Genomic DNA, 16,300 nt, shown 5'->3' with positions numbered 1-16,300 from the left:
CCCTCTATGATCTTAAAAATATTTTAAAGCATTACAACTATATCCAAAAACCTTATTTATTTTTTAATACTTAGAGTTCATACTATCTCATTTAAATAGTTGCCTAAATTAAACTCAGAAAATTGTCAAAATTTGTCTCCAGTATACTCATTTTCTCCCCATTTAGTACATAACTTATGCTCTTAAAATCTAGCTCAGAAGTCTTCAAGGTGAGTGGAAAAAAAAAAAAGAAAAGAAAGAAAGGAAAAAGATAATCCATTGGCATGCTGGAAGAAAATATTATAACTTCTAATTACATTTCTTGTTTTATAGAGATTCTTTGTTCCCTTTTAGTTTATATTTTTGTGCATTTACTATTAGTAAGGTTATATTTTCTTTTTTATTGATGGTGTGTATATACATGATCAAAAAAACTGAAAGAACACTGACTTAAATGTCCACCTAGGAACCTAAAATACCTAGGCCTACACTCTTGTCTGCATACTGGGCAAGAATTCCTCCCCACTTACCAATATACAGCAACACCAACACCCCCATCATAATATGTTTACATCCAATCAGCTGTCTACCTCCAATTAAAATGTTCCTTTGATCTCATTCCATAAAAAAATTTTCTCCAAAGCTGGAAGTTAAAAATAATCCACATGGTTTTATTTTCTAATCTAACTACTAATATATTGTCACAGAGGCCCTCTCTTCACAACAGTAAGGAGTTAGTGTTAATTCCCTGCTCTCTCTTTTTTTTGCTTCACCATTTTGCCATACATTATAGTTTTCATATGCTTGAGGAAGTGGATTATGGATTACAGTGTCTAATTTTTAGCTAAATAATCCTCATAAAGTGAACAAGTGGTTTAAAAAATATTTCCTAGAAAACAAAACAAAAAACTAGGGATTTTCAAATAATATTAATAATGCAAATATAAGTGAACATGGGAAAATGGCAGAATTGTATCTCTTTGATCCGTTGCTAGCTTTTTATCAGCCATAGTTCAAGGAAAATCTAGGAGAATTCAAAGGAAAAGTGGATGTTGTGGTGTGCTACTCGTGGCACTCATTTTCCAGCTGCCAGGCATGTTGGCTGCTGAAGGCTCACATCTACCCTTCCCAAGAATTGCCCTCATCCAAAGTTCTACACCCTCCCCAGGGATGGATCACGTCCAACACGAATATAAGGTTACAAAGCAGGTGCCTGGTCCCTTTGCCGCAGTTTATGACATCTCTGAGGAGCCGTCCAGTTCTGGAGCCTCCCATAAGTTAGCTGAACTGTCAGCTGTATCACAATTAACGTCTCCTTCATCCCATCCTGCTTCTCTCAGCCCCTCGCAGGTGTTATCCCCAAGAGCCCTCCCAATAAACCAAACCCAGTGCATGCAAATCTACATGTCAAAGTTGGTCTCCAGGGAACTCTGATGTACTACCACTGTTACTTCTATTATAACTTAGCCTGAACCTTGTTCTAAGTCTTTACTGTGCCCTGAATATTAGCTAAAGTACAACACATGTACATAAATTATGAATGTGTGTGTTCATACATTCTGGAGGATTGTGCAATCTAAAAATTTTACTGATGGGCACCCCTAAAGTATTAATTTGTCACCAAATTTGCAAAGACAGCATTTTGACTGCTGACCTAAGGAGCCAGTATTCCATTTTTTGGCTAATGTGTCATTAGTTCATTTACAAGCAAAGCAGACCATGTTACTCAGCACGATAACATTCCCATGGCCTACAAGATAGAATCTGATGCATATGAGTCTATGATATAAAGATCACCTTGATCTGACCACTGCCAAACATCACAGCTTCATCTCAGCTGCTCCCTATCATCAACTTTATGTTCTATCAACACCAAATTCTCTGTAATTTCATGAACACATCATTCTACTTTTCACTTCCCTGTCTTTAACTCATGTCGCCCCATCTGCTTTGAATACCCTCCTCCCTTCTCAGGGCACCACCCTCTGTCCTATTTAGCTTAACTCAGAGCCCTACCAAGGGCAGGTTGGTGGGAGCAGTGGGCCCAAGTGAGGCAATAAGGGGGTGCAATGTTGCAGAAATTTTAAGAAGCATAATATAACTAAAAGTCAGTAGGCCTCTTATTATCATCTGGTCCAACAATTCTAAATTATATCAGTAAGAAAATGGTCCTTCTCACCAGGGCTGACCGCCCCCGAGGCTGTCCTGGATATGCCACTCATCCATTTTAAGCCTTGATTCAGGAATTACAGAAAACAGTGAGCACTTCCAGTAAAACTTGTAGGTTTGAACACAGGCCATTATTAACTCCAGGAAAACCAAATAAGTTGTATACAAAGTAAAAGTAATCAATACATAATATTCTCAGCAATAAACAACATTTACATAGTCAAAGTAACTGTGTTTAATGAATTGATTTACTCTACTACCCCACCCCACCACCACAAAAAAAAAAAAAATCATGAAATTATATTGGGACAACAGGAAAAGGAATATATGTGTTTTTAGGAAGTATGGCTAGGGGAAGAATAGTATAACAAAGCAAAACAGTAGTTACCAATTGATAACTAACATTTCTTTTAAATATTAGTAATTTTATTTTACTTAGAAGTACAAAGTTGAAAGTGGTAGGAATGGAGCAGGCACAACTAGGAGTGAGACAGGAGTGCTACTTTATTACATAGCTTTGAGTTTTATACGACGTATACACATCATTTTCATGGGTATTTAATGATTAATAAAATACTCAGCTCATATATTTAGAAAATCTTCCCCAACTTCTCTTCTGTGCTCTCGAAATACTCTATCACTATACCTATCACACTGATATATAATTACCAGTTTATTTTACTAGCTCCCCTATCAAATCCAGGTTCTTGCAGACAAGAACAAAGATTTGTTTATATTTATATCCTCCAGCGGAAATGATGCTTAAATTCAAATCTGAATTCAATAAATATTTACTGAGCTCCCAGTAGACCAAAGTTGTAATAAGATACAGGTTCCTGATTTCAAAGAATAACATTTATAACCATAAAATGTCATCATATGGTAGAGCTCATTAACTAGGTAAATACAATTATCCCCATTCTGCAGATAAGGAATCACAGACTGGGCGATGTTACATATATTGTCCACTTAGAATGAGGTAAATGATAACCCAAAATAGGAGTATAACGTTGAACTACTGAAAAATAAGGCGTAGATATTTTACTGAGCATTCACATTATTAGGCATGAACTCATAATATCTCTCAAAAGACAAGACATGTTCACAACATGCTTATAATATGGTACAATATAAAGTTAGAGCCAGAAAAGTGGTTATAGGTACAAATATCATAAGATCAGAAGGAGAGATCTTTGGTCAGCATATTGTGAGGATACCGTGAAAAAGTAAAATTTTAATTAAAATCGATATGAAGAGATGATATATACAAAAGGAAGACATAGAAATCTGAAGGCAAATATATGTAGAGACTGGAGGTACTACATGTTTTGTGTCAAATTTCTCTGCCAACATACACAAGGGCTAAAGCAGGTCCAGGTCCAGACGACACAGTTCCTGGCAGAGGTAAGGACTTATGCATCTCTTTCCTGAACCTATGAAACATGAGAACAATGGGTAATCACCACAGGGAATTAGGTTGGTAGAATAAGAATTGCGGGGACGGGGGCGTTACAAAGCACCTGAAACTGGACAATTATCCCTCTATATTTGTTTGCTTCTAAATCCTTCTTACCTCCATCTCTAACACTACTGCTATAGTCCAAAACCCAAGCCATCTTCTGTCTCTTGCCTGAATCACTTCAACAGCCTCCTAATTAGCCTGCCCAAATTCATTCCTGCCACTCTTAAATTTTACCTACATGTTACAGCCATAGATTTTATTAGCCCCTTGCTTAAAACTATTCAGCGGGTTTCTTGTCACCCTTATTATGAAGACTCAACTCTCTAACATGGCCCTTAAGGCTTAATGATCTGATCTCAGCCTACCTCTATACCCTAATCTATCTCCATTTCCCAATCGCTCTGCTCCAGCTATGCTGGCCTACTAATTCCAAGAACAAGCCCTTCTCTCTCTCTCTCTTTGGAACCTTTACAAATGCTACTCCCTATGTCTCAAATGTTTTTTCTCTTGCCCTCTTTACCTCATTAACCATCTGTCAAATGTGACTTCCTCTTGGCTGCCTCTTCTGACTGCCTCCTCAAAATATATCATACACTTTTCCTATATGTTGTATATACTTCTGTGAAATATAGTTGCAGGTAATTGTTTGGTTAAAGTTAATCTTCCCTAATAAACTTTAAATCCTTGTGTACAATGTGTATGCCTGTTCCACACATTATTGACTCTCTGGCAGTTAACAGGGTATCTGGCTCCTGTAAGGTGCTCAATAAATTTTTGTTGGTCATTGAATGAATGAAGAGACAAAACAAAGAGGGAAAACCAAAACACAGAGTCAAGTGGATTGGGAACCAAGAAAAGTCAATTGATGGGGAGGTTTGAAGTAGACAGAAAAAGCAACTCTGGAAGAATTCCCTGAGTCAGACAGGGTTCAAGTGTGAGCAATGGCTTTTTATGCAATGCCAATGGTCTCTGGCCTGAGCATTCTGAGAACAGTTGATAAGGCTGACATGTTGCAAACAGTTTTGGAGTCACCTGGGAAATTGTGTTCCGTGAATCCAGATCAGAAGCAAATCGTTCTCAAAGTGAAGGTTTAAAATATGATCCAGAAAACATATAAGACTTGGAGATAGATTATAAGGACCTTAAAAAACAGATTTAAGAGTCTAAGTCCCATCTGTGTGTGGTTCTCACAGTCTCTGAATTTTTGAGAAAGGGGCAACATGATCCAAATAGAATGTCAGGAAGCTTGACCTGACAGCGGTAAATAGAGCAAATTGTAAAAAGAGATCCTAGTTTGAGGAACTTTGCAATAATCCAGAAATAAGCTGAAAAGAGGCTGTCCTAGAGTGGTAAAAGTTCACTGATAAAGAAAAGGAAAAATACAAGTGTCATTCTAAGAGATGACTCAACAGGAATTAAAACATACTTCCTATATTACAACGTAAGAGCCCAGTCTTCAGAATCAGACCACTGTAGGTTCAAGTCTCAGCTCCACCACTTACCAGCTATGCTACCTTGGGCAAGTTCGATTTCCTTATCTGTATAATGAGGCAACATTTGTATCTATATCAAAGAGTTACTGGAAAGAATCAATAAAAATAAAAAGAAACTGCTTACCACAATGCCTGGCAATAGTAATCTATCAAACAATGACAACTATCCCTTCAAGCTAAGCAGAAGGGGCACAGTGATGGCATGCCATGAATTTATTTTTGGCGGGCATGTCTTCATGTCACAAGAAGATAGCCACTTACTGCAAAGAGTTAACTCTTGTTCTGACTTTTGATCTGGATTCATGCCAAACATAATCTTGGCACAATTCTTTCAGAGACCTTATTCTTCAAACTATTTAAGTCATTTCTAAAGTTACACTTCCAAAATATATTTCCAACTTGCCAATTATTCTAATGCCCAGAAATAATCCTAGATACTAAACTTGGAGGCAAACGCTCTGTAGCTTAATACACCACTTCGCTCTTCCCAAGAAATGTCAGAAAGATTATGTGGGAAGCAAATGCAATGCTGAACTTGGATGTTAAGAGTTAACAGAGAGTGATTTTTTTTTTTCTCCAAGGATAGGTAATAGCATCAGATTCTGAAATTAAGCACAGCAGGAAGAAAGAGGCTGCATAGATTTCACAGGGTATCACAGGCCTCTGCAATAAAGCACTTAAAAATGCCTTGTATTGCTAATTCTTTACACAATCTCCTTTTATTTCCAAAGCAGTATGCGGGGCTTGAGCCATGAGACATGCATTGATGTTAACATTAAACTGCTTGAATTAGAGTCATTTTTCTACTGCAACTCCTGTTAGGTTTAGAATTACTTTTTACCTTTTTCCCCAAGTACATTTTATAGCCTGACTTTCCAGAACAAATGAATGGTTGCCTTTTCTAACAATTCTGAACCCACCTTTGCAGTCATTACCTTAGCAAACATCCTTCCCCTCAACATTCCAATGACCAGGCCTCAAACCGTATGAGAAGTCTGCCTACTTAAAGGTCCCTAGATCACATGACACTCTGGGAATTTGAAGTGAATGAGGCCAACTCTCTTGGTCGCTTTCAATTCCCCACCACACCCCATCCCCACCCCACACACACACACACACACACACACACACACACACACACACACACACACACACACACACACACACCCAGGCTCAAGTCAAAACTCTACATATGCTGATTGAACTATCCAGCAGATACTTATTAAACAGCTAATATTGGCAAGGCACTATGTAGGCACCATGTGGATTTCTGAAACAGTAAAATGAAAGTGGCATTAGCAGCAAAGTACTGCTTGGTGACAGGTAAACAATCAGATGGAAACTTTACTAAACTCTAAATAAACTAAGAACATGAAGTTTTATGAAGATTTGCTATTTCCATGATCACCAATCAAGTGGTTAGCATTTGTAAAAAAACTTTTTCTCTAAGATATTTTTTATCATTTGAAAGCTTTTTTCCCAGTCCATGTGAATATCTTTTCATTTATTCAATAAATATTTATTGAGTACTACGATCATATGAAGAACAAAATAGACTCCATTCCTGTCTTCATGTAGTAATTGCTGTTCCCAAGACAATACACACAAACGGTAGCTGATGGTTTGATCCCATATAAACCTCAGGTTTGTTTTTGCATTATTTGTATGTTTGAAGGCACTTTCCTGTAAGCGTCATATTCATCTAATTAAAGCCTTGTCTTTGTCTTATCTCACTGTGATTCCTTTTCAGCATACTCTTTCTCAACTTCTTTATCCACAATAATCATAATCAAACTATTCTAATCTAATTTTCCACATATTATACTCTATTTTTACTCATTGGTTAAACAAAAGTCTTTAAGCACCTACTATGCTCCAGATACTATTCTAAGTATTTGGGATACAGAGCTGGATAAATAAATCAACCTCTGGTCTTCAGTTTACTTAGCCACCTTAGATTTGTCCTGTTACAAAGTTCTCTCCAAGCCTAGAATGCACGTAACTGCCACCCTTCCCCCGACCGAAACCCATTTTGTGTCAGTTCCCCTCACTCCTGACTTTGAGTATGCTAATGTTCTATATACTCAAATTTACTAAAGGTTCTTTAAATTTTACTTCAAAACTCCTAAAACCTCATCATCAAAAGTCTTTCTAGCAATCCAACAATCAGTAGTACTTTATCTTGGCACTGCCACTATTCCTTCAGCATCTTACTTTAATTCCACATACCATATAACTTACTACCAAAATAAATCAATAAAAATTTTTATCACTGGTTCTCAAACTTTTATGTGCAAAAGAACTGCAAGATATGGTGTTAAAAATGCAGGGTTACAGGGCTTCAACTACAAATTCAGGTTCCCCAAGTCTGGGCCAGGCCAGAGAAATAGGTTTTTTAAAAATATCCCAGATGGTTTTCAACGAGGTGGTTAGGAGATCATCTTTGAGAAACACCATTCTATAATTTCCTTAATGTTAGTTTTTATGTACTCAGAATCTCTACTTCACATCAGAAAATATTTCCCATAAGTAAAGTTTAAGCAACATGCATCATGTGTTCAACAAATATTGTTTTTGATTAATAAATGGATCAGCAGTTACTTGATCATAATAAACAACTTTTAGAAATTACAGCTCAGGCATCATATTCAGTGACCACTTCTCACCAGTTCCTCCTAACTATCCCCTGTGGTACACAGGAAGATATGGTTAGCGCTCCTGTTTTATGGACAGGAACCCCACACTAGTATCTTGGTCACAGCGTGACAGAAAAAGATCAAATGGTAGAGTCAAAAAGACTCAAATCTAAGCAATGATTCTCCTGTTCATTAGCTGAGGAAAATGAGCAAGCACTTGATCCACTGGAGTTTGTCTACCCACCTGTGGAAAGGTGATAACTCATCTAATTGGTGGGCTGTGAGGATTAAATGAGATTATCCATGTAAAGCACCTAGCATGGTGCCTGGAATGTAGTCTATGCTCAACTGCTGTTAGTTTTCCCACTTTCCCATCATGCAGGGCTGCTTTGAATAAAAATGAAGCTTGGTTTGCAAGATATGTTGGCTCAGTAATCATTTATTCCATTACTGCCCTGTTTCAGGCATCATGGTTGTGCTAGAGATATAACAGTATCCTCAGGGAGCTTATCTTCTAAATGTTTTGTCAACCTATTGCTGCTTTCAAACTAGGCAGCAATGTATTTAGCACACTTTCCACTTCTCACTTCATCCAGTGAGATTAACACAATGCAGAGTGATATATAGTCCCATGAGAATAAAGACCTCACGGTAAGAGAAAGGTTTTAATAAGCAGTGATAGGGCAAGGAAGGCGGGGAAGGAAGAGCATTTTGGGGGGGGCGCTGAGGAAGGCCCTAGAAATAAATAATGGGCCCAATAAGCTTCCTTACATAGTGATAAATTTGTTTGTTTGGTGTGCATGAAAATTATCATGTTGTTTCCTGATTTAATGTAGGAAAGACACTACTATTCTATTAATAGTGAAGGTATGATGGAGATGAGGCTGAGAGAGCGAAGTAAGAAAAGTCAAGACATAATTATAAGAAATAGTACGCACTTGTTCAAAAGTAATACCTAGTGCAAGAGTAAATGAGACTCACTGTGCCAGACACATACGACAGCCTGCCAATACTGCACAATAACACCAGGCATCGTAAGAATTTACATGCAAACCTCAGTCAGCTCCTGATACTACCCATCAAACAACTTCAGCTTTCAGTAGCCACGAATTACACCAGGAAATCTCAGCAGACATCAGATTTGAGGGCAGGCCTTAACCCAGAATGGTAATGGACAAACAACTACCGTACAGGGGATATAAAACCTGGCTCAGCAGAGAATTAAATCAGAAGTTTAATGAGAAACACCATTTAGGAGACATGTCAAAAGCACTAACATCTTTTTTTTTTTTTTTTTTTCTCATAAATGTTAAGTTCGTCAGCTTTTTTAACTAGAGACATTGAAATAACCAGCACTCACTATTTGGGGAAAAGTATGCCAGAAGCCTCACAGTAAGCAGTCTTTATCCTGGGCAGAGATTCCCCAGAGGGGTCACTTGTCTGAGGAATGTGTCAAAAATTAGCTCTCTTTTCCTGCCTCCCGTCCTCCTTGAATTCTGAAGTTGTCCCGGTGCCAGTTTCCCACAGTACAACACACAGAACCACCTAAAAAACAGGGGCAAAAAACCAGTGGCCTCATGAATCCCACTTGAAACTGGCATGCTACATCAATGTCTTATATCCCAAAAAATGCTTCCTAGTCTGCACAGAAGGATTTCTCTCCGTTACATTACCGAGAACCAGTCTGAGTCTAAATGGCATGGTCTTCATTCTCCACTGCAATTGCCCCCTCCAGGCTGGCCCTGGAAAAATAGCAACAACTCAATTCTCAGTCCAATAACGTCTTTTCTCAGATGTTGTTCTCCCAGTGGGTAGAAGAATGAACTGCTGCAATGCCACCAGCTCCTCTACAGTTTCTTTTAATTTAAAGTTACAACAGAAGGGAAGAAAAGAGACTTTCTATTAAGGGACAACTCCCTGAAGGGTCTCTTAGCTGACAATCGAAGGACTGCTCATGGCAGTGATCAAATCTAACGCAACAAAGTGCTGGTAGCTCTGTGACTCATCACAGCAGGAGCTCGCGCTGAGGGCCACTTGAGTTCAGTGCTTTGTGGTGCGGCAAGTTGGTTTAGGAACAGTAACATAGGGGAGCAAAGACTCTCACAAGGTGTTTGAGGCTCAAGATAAAATGCAGACTTACAGTGCAGGTTGCTTCTCAACTGAATAGGAAGCCTAGAGGAGTAAGAAAATGAAGAGCGCGTACTGTCTACCTCATGGTTTAAGGCAAATTACCTGAAGATGGTCAAGGTCAGTTGGTCTTTCTGTTGTATACTTTATAATCTGCTAAAAATAAGGATTGAAGCATAAGAAATTAACTGCGCTCTTTTAAAAAAGGTAAACACTAAGGCTATTTGCTTGCAGAAACAATGCCTTGTAAATACATGAACTATCTATTGTTTAAAGATATTTACAATCACCTGATCCAATTCAGCTATTCTCAGTTGCATTTTATGAGTACATTAAAAAGAATGCAACATATATTGAGCATGCCCTCTGTGCTATAAACAGTACTGTAGATTTATATATAATCTCATATAACCTCATTTAATCTTGACTAAGACTCTCTGAGGTGATACTATCATTGTGCTCATTTTACGGTGAAGGAAAATAAAGCATCAGAGAGCTAAAAACAAAAACAAAAAAAATTCCAGGTCTTTTTTCAGTGATAGGTCCACCTGACCAGAGTGTCTGCTACTAACTCCTGGGCAATACTGCCAGACAACAACTTTACCACTCAAATCTCCTATTTTGAGAATCTAGTGGACACAGTACACCCCACCTGCTGCCCTTCTGTCTAGCATCATTTGTGCACCAAGGCCAGGCTTCCAGGATCCTGCTTTTATCTGATGACTGAGCACAGTGGGGGTGAAAATGGAGGCCATTCCTTGGAGACAAAGGACTCCTCCAACTGTTGTCCTTCATCTGCCTCACCAAAACTTTCTTGGACTGTGCTATAGTCAGCTTCTTCCTACTCAGTCCTCCTTCCTTCCGTGTCTCCTTGCATAAATGCCACACCTGGAAGAATGTCGAAGGCCATCCTAGCCTTCTGCTATTGCCTCCAATAAATGTCTTACTTGTCTAATTACAGCTTGGCATCTTCTTCTTGAGGGACCCAAATTAATGTTAACACCAAGTCATTCATTTGCTTTTCAAAAAAGCCTTTCCTTTATTTTCGGTCAGTTATACTTACAGAGAAATTCTCTGTATCATTGAGAATAGAAAACAACCACTAATTTCTCCATGTTATTACTATACATCATCTCTTCAAACAGGCAATGATATGTTTATTGTGTCTTTCTCCTTTCCCCCTATTTAAACAAACCTCTGTGAAGGAACTGTTGATTCCATAGGACAAAGTATCGCAAAGTCAGATTTATTTCTTTTTCCAAGTGGGATTTTTTTCTATATCCACATGTACTATAACTTAATATAACCCAGAGGCGGACAACTATTAATGGACAAAATCACAGTAAAATTTCACTAGTTTATATCTGCAATGGGAAATCAAAAAGGATAACAAGAAGACAGATCTATAATTAGGTCTTAAGGTTTTTGTTTGACTTTACATTTTATGTAGGATAAAATGTTAATTACTGAAGGAACACTTATATGAATAAAAGATAGAATTCACACTTGCACCAAATAAAAGCACATTGTCAGAGATCATATATAGATGTTAACTGAATCACTATTTTAAAGTGTTGATCTCAGCCTCAAGAAAGTGATATATTTTTCTTCTTGGTCTCAAAAATATTCAAAGCAAGTACAGAATGAAGCTTCAAACATTATTAATGATGAAAAAGACTTGACTGGAGCGAGAGAAGAGTGTAGTTAACATTTACTGAACACCTAGTTCATGACAGACCCTGCTAGGAATCTGACACAGTATCTAGTGTAATCTATGCATATCTCCATAAGAAAAAGCATCACAATCTCCAGCTTTAGAGGTTAAGTAAAGCAGTAGAGCACTGAATGTTCAGAACTCCAAGTGAAGTCTTGGAGAATTATAAATAGACCTAAACTGAGAAGCTCCAAAGGCTAAAGGGATTGCCTCTTTCACATCTTGGTTCTTTCCTGGTGCTGTAGTGACAGAGCAATACCTGAGTTTCTAGTGAATGTCAAGTGGAAGTCAAACCAGAGCCCTCTCATCCCGTTGACTGTTGCATTATTTGTCTCCTTTGGAGATGTGATATCATATAATCATGAAGTAACTAAACGATGAGTAACTGAGCAGCAAAGATATAATCAGATTTTTGTTTGTTTGTTTGTTTTAACTTATAATGAACTTTAACCAATAAAGAATGATCCTACACCTGTAGAATTCAATACCACCACCACCACTCCTGGAAATACATTTTTTTTTCCTGGGTGATTTTTGAAGGCTCAATTTTTAAAGGGTAGTTATTCAATGTATTCTTTAAATGCATTCATTTTCTCTCTAACTTTATCAATATGCTGCCCCTACTGAATGTCATCCTTACCTGTAAGTAGAATAATTACTTGACTATAAGGTATGATTTGAATGGTAGTGAAGAAAACTCCCTATGTTCATAAATATTTCTTCCCAGAAGCTTTGCTTGATACTTAAAATCTCCACAAGTCTATCTCTAAGAAATTAGATGGTCTTAATAAACTGCAATAATAATAATAACAAGTAAGAGAATTAAGCCATAATAAGTTATTAACTCCTTTGAATTAAGTAATTTCAGAGCCAGAGGTTAAACTGAGCAAACAGGGCAGAAATTCAGAAGGGTCCATCAAAGCAAACTGCGCTGTTTTCAAGGGCCCATGGTAAAGATCAGACCCCTCCCAGATCAGGAGAGCATTTGAAAGCACCCATGTAGACAGCCAAAGGAATGGGGCTTTAGAGGAAACAACCAAAAATGCATATTCCTCTTAATTTTAAAGAAAAGAAAATTGAATATAGTAAGGTTTATTAAATAGTAACATGGGAATGCCCCAATACGGCCCAGCTAAAAGTGACTAAAAGTTCCTGAGTGTCTGCCCTACTACTGAGACTCAAGCGCTCCATTCCTTCGCCTTTAAACATAAAAATTCATAATGTTTAAGTAAAAGGTTAGATCCTTGTTTTATATTCTTAAAAATTTCACTTTACTCTCCCATTAAGAACAATTTTTCATGCAAATAAATTCTAGGTTTAATTAAAGATCATTAAATAACTTCCCTGTGTTAAAATCCTTCTCCTAAATGTTAAGTATGAGTAATTATTTACGTTACATCACACAGAAAATAAACAGCAAGATACCAATAACATTTGAGAATCATTAACCATTCCCACTCCCCAAACTCGCCCAAATGGGAAATAGAATAACAATACTGATCATAATTGGATTAAGAACTAAAATTCTTTAATTCATTCATCAGATTGAGGCATTTGGAACAGTTTATTTACAGAGTTGTTTAGACAGTTTTGTGTAGTGTTTTTAAAGATAAACCAAAATGCCTTTCTGAAAGAAGTTTCAGATCCCAAATCATTAACATATGAAAACCAAATGTAGACAATTTACAAACGGGTGTTTTAAAACAATGTTTGGAACAAAACTGCACTTATATTTTAATAACTATCTACAAATCTAAGTTCAGGATATAGTTTATTTGAAACAACAGCCAAGCACTTTCCTTGCCTTTAAAATAAACCTACATTTCTCAGGCTAAAAAATTGTGATGAAAGTGTGAGGAAATGCATTAACTTCAGGTCTAGATAAATACATTTCCCAGGTTATTCTCAAAACTCTAATTATAGCATTTTCTACCACTGGAGGTGATTTGATATTGGGTGAATCATCCAGGTTATGCCAATCAGTCGTATCCAACAATTTTACCTGCTAGAAACCTAAATAGTGTTCAACATTGGAACTTTAAATTATTTGAAATCTAGTGTATTTTATACTACTAAAAACAAGTTTTATCCTGCCCTGTATATCTTTTTTATATAATCTGAACACACCTTCAAAATAATGATTGCCTATCACTCAGTAAAAGAATGGAGCTTTTTCAAGAAAACAGAACATTCTTTTAATCATATTTTTCATTTGTTTTATAAAAAAATGATTCAAACATTCAAATTTATTCTTTTAACTGGAAAATGAAATTTTAAACTCTATAGTACTAGCCTAACCCCAACAAGGACACACACACACAAAAAGCCATCATACCTGAAGATAAACTTCACTTTTTTTACTTTTTTGTTATTTACTATTTACTCCATATACTCAACAGATAACATCTTTATAAGCGTATATTTATTTTTTCCTTTTACAAAACCATGTGTCAGTCTAAACAGGATGTGCATTTACATGTACAGCACTAAGTTAATTTGAAATAACCACTGGATCTCAAATGCCCGGTTATTTACCAAATACCTTTGAGAGTTTTGAATCCTGTATATAATGTGGCATTCAACCACAACTGTTCAAACTCAACAACAAAACTAGTACGGGGTTTCTGTATTAAGAGTTGAAGCTCTTTTTACATACATTAAGAGTCTACTCTTTCAAGTCCATGTCAGATTGGTTCAATGCTGCCCATTCGAAAAGGCTACAAAAAGAGATTTTTTAAAAACTCATAAGCACACAAAAAACTTTATTAAATTCTGCATGCATAAGGTTGTTAGAAGACCACTGGAAAGAAAAAGAAAAGAATTTCAAGAGAGTATGCTACTATATAATTAACACAAATAACTAAATAATTATGCACATCCCTTCCCACCCCCACAATTAAATGTTTTTAAACAACTCATGTGATGAAAGATTTACCTTTTAGGCAAACAAAAGCAATCCCTACCAGTTTGAGGATTTCAGGCTGTATTGCATCAGTTTTAAGTGATGCTTATGATTTTTATCTTGGATAGTTCTGAGGAATAAACAGTTGATGACATAATTTGCAGGAGAACTTTGCACAATGCCTCAGAGAACTTTCAGTGTAAGTACTTATGATTTTAAATCATTGTAGCTGAATTTATCTAGGCTTCAGTCTTGGAGCTATATTTAAATCAGGAAGAAGCACCCTCAGAAACTTTGTCACATGTAGCTGCATTTGAAACCAGATTCCTTCCCTATCAAGGCTCACAGCAGTTCACATACAGCTGAATTCCTTCAAAATTAGACAGATCAAAATTTAGCAGTTCTGTAAAGTCTCTAAGAAATCGTCTTCCTTTTAAAATCTATAAAAGTCAAACTTAAAAAACATTTCCATATACTTTAAAACCATCTGGCCCTTAACCTAATCACTCTTGGCAATCGAGCCTCGCTCTTGTAATCCTGATCAAAAACTCTGCTCTGGCTTTTCTGATTGAAATGTCCATTGCCTGGAATCTCCCACGCGCCTACTTCATTGGCCTATTTTGTTTGTGTGAAGTTTTTTTTAAGGATACTAAGGGACATTATTTATGAGCATCAAGGAAACAAATCACTCTGTCTAGTCCCTTTGCAGATTCCCACACTTATTACCCAAAAATCCCACAGATCTCCCTTGGTCTTGCCTTCGACTAAAGAACTGTGCTGAGCCTGAAGTCAGCCTCTGGGGAAATCCACTCATGCCTTTCTTGACTAACTACTTTGGATATCTGGATATTGTGAGGATCTCAACTGGGATAGAACAAATTCCTAAACTTTTCTGAAAAAGTACAGTTGACTGCCACCCAGAGTACCTGGGTTGGCTGACACTGAGAATATCACACCGCATGTCCACAGAATTCCTCCTTTTGACCTGCTTTAGTTGAGAAGGAAAGACATTGAAATGAATTCACATTCACCACACTGAATTTAGTCACAGAGACCAATATCTTCAGCTATTCATCAGGGTTAAACGATTTATTAATATATTCGCTTTGCAAAGTGTAAGGAAAATTACTATTATGTAAATAGTGCTTCCGATGCCAGCAGATCGATAAGCAAGAAACTGCTGCTATCAAATGGAAACATTTCCAAATCCAATTTGATTTTAACTCGTATAATCTCTTTTCCTTGTTTATTACTGTAGCCCCAAAGTGCAAGCGAAATTTACCAAACCTGCGCTTAAAGTGACACAACACGTGAGTGGCCTTCACTTCGTACACTGCGTGGGGAAGGGGAAAAGTAGTTACAATTAAAATTAAAGCTTCCGGTTTCTGAAATCCCTAGAATCCTAAAGGATGAGACTTGTTTCCGAAATTCTGGGCGGGAGGGAGAGTAGGGAGAGGGATTGCAGAAAGCGAAACAAAAAGACGAAAAGGGAGAATATTAAGGTTGTGGGGTGAGTTGAGGGTCGCGTTTACATTCTCGGAAGGGTAAGGGGCTTTGTCCAACTTTTAGGATCTGTCGTTTGGCGTTAGCCGAGGTGCAAAGACGAGCCTAGGATTTTCCTTGCACTCCCGCCCTCATCTCTCATCACCACCTCCACCGCCACCACTTACAAAACAATACCGGCAATAGCACGCAGGCTCCCCAACAAAAATATAAAGTTATCCCATTTCCTGAACTGGGTCCAAGCGCACACTCCAGCCCCCCACCCCCGGACAGGCGCCCCCCGAGGATGACAGGGCCATTTCAAGTCTCGAGCCG

General features: G+C 37.4%; 1 protein-coding gene across 6 annotated transcripts in view; it reads right to left on the bottom strand.

The window, feature by feature from the left end:
* Positions 1 to 16,300, bottom strand: part of SOX5 (SRY-box transcription factor 5) — a 907,668-nt gene that overhangs the window by 890,547 nt on the left and 821 nt on the right. The window lies entirely within an intron of this gene.

The sequence above is a fragment of the Pteropus medius genome, unplaced genomic scaffold (genome assembly GCF_902729225.1).
Source record: "Pteropus medius unplaced genomic scaffold, Ma_sr-lr_union100, whole genome shotgun sequence".
NCBI lineage: Eukaryota > Metazoa > Chordata > Mammalia > Chiroptera > Pteropodidae > Pteropus > Pteropus medius.
The sequence above is the reverse complement of the archived record's forward strand: the minus strand, read 5'-3'. Positions and strand labels throughout refer to the sequence as shown.